Source organism: Notothenia coriiceps, unplaced genomic scaffold (genome assembly GCF_000735185.1).
Source record: "Notothenia coriiceps isolate Sejong01 unplaced genomic scaffold, NC01 NC01_scaffold00026424, whole genome shotgun sequence".
In the NCBI taxonomy this organism is placed as follows: Eukaryota; Metazoa; Chordata; class Actinopteri; order Perciformes; family Nototheniidae; genus Notothenia; species Notothenia coriiceps.
The window spans coordinates 2,340,679-2,341,783 of NW_011359125.1; the positions used below are offsets into that span (position 1 = coordinate 2,340,679).

Genomic DNA, 1,105 nt, shown 5'->3' on the forward strand with positions numbered 1-1,105 from the left:
CTTCAGAGACAAACTTTGCTTGTTTCTGAAGATAACAGATACGACACCAGAGACAACGTCCATTACTGAGCTTTACAGACGTTGTCAAGGATGACACAGACATACAGACGGAGGTCGACTATTTTTTCGGTTCTACCTCTTACTAAAGGGTAAAAAAAAAAAAAAAAGTAACCTCAGAACGGAAGGACGGCGATTGACGGGTGCCATGTCGTACAAGTGTGGAGGAAAAGAAGAAGAACTGGCCAGTCTTCCAAGCAACAGAAGAAGTTACAACAGAAACAAACCTAAATATCTTTCGTCGAGGAGGACACAGAAGTACGTTTCGAGGGGGACGACTATTTGTTGGTTCTTTCACCTGTGGGTTCGGGTTCTGTCTACCCCACTCTGATTGTCCTCAATTACACCTAAGCAAACTTTGGTACAAGGACAGAGAAGGACATCATTTCCCTGTAAATTCATCTAATATTAAAGGAGAGTACAAAGAGAGGGGTCCCACTGAGATACAGGAGATCTACGAGAGTCGCGAGAGCAACTGTGCGAAGGTCTTCTAAATGGTTTTGTACTAGAGCGGACTTGAGTCTGGACTCCTGTTAGTAGAGCATCCTCGGTTTCGTCGTTTGTGTAGGGAGCAGGAGTCTAATAGAGACTGAGAGATTATTCTGTCATGTTCAGTTCTGTGGAGGAGGGTCCACGTCAAAGAATTTGTGTCTTGTTGTGTTGTTACGAGAAAAAGGATAAACAAAGGAAAATGTCCTCCCGTTTGTGTCTTCCTCTTCCCACACAAACATCCCTCTCTCCCTACTAGGTACGAGGTCTTATGTTCCAAACCTTCTTCCTCCTGGAGTTTTTTTCACGGACGAGATTTTGGACTCCCACCTCTCCACCCTTCTACAACTGCAACTCCGGAAATTTTTCATATTAAAACACCTTATACTTTGTCACTTGCGTCCTTATTAAAATATAAATGTATATAAAAAAACGTGACGGGGAAAAGTTGGTGTCGGTGGTACCCATGACGGGACTACGAGACCTGGGGGAAAAAACAGACCTCGGAAGTACCTGGAGGAGTTGGTCGAGGGAGGACGTGTCCATGTCACAACTTATG

At 44.3% G+C, this 1,105-nt stretch overlaps 1 protein-coding gene across 1 annotated transcript in view; it reads right to left on the minus strand.

Moving 5' to 3' along the window:
• Positions 1-1,105, minus strand: part of cast (calpastatin) — a 32,924-nt gene that overhangs the window by 6,423 nt on the left and 25,396 nt on the right. The gene's annotated exons all lie outside the window — the stretch shown is intronic.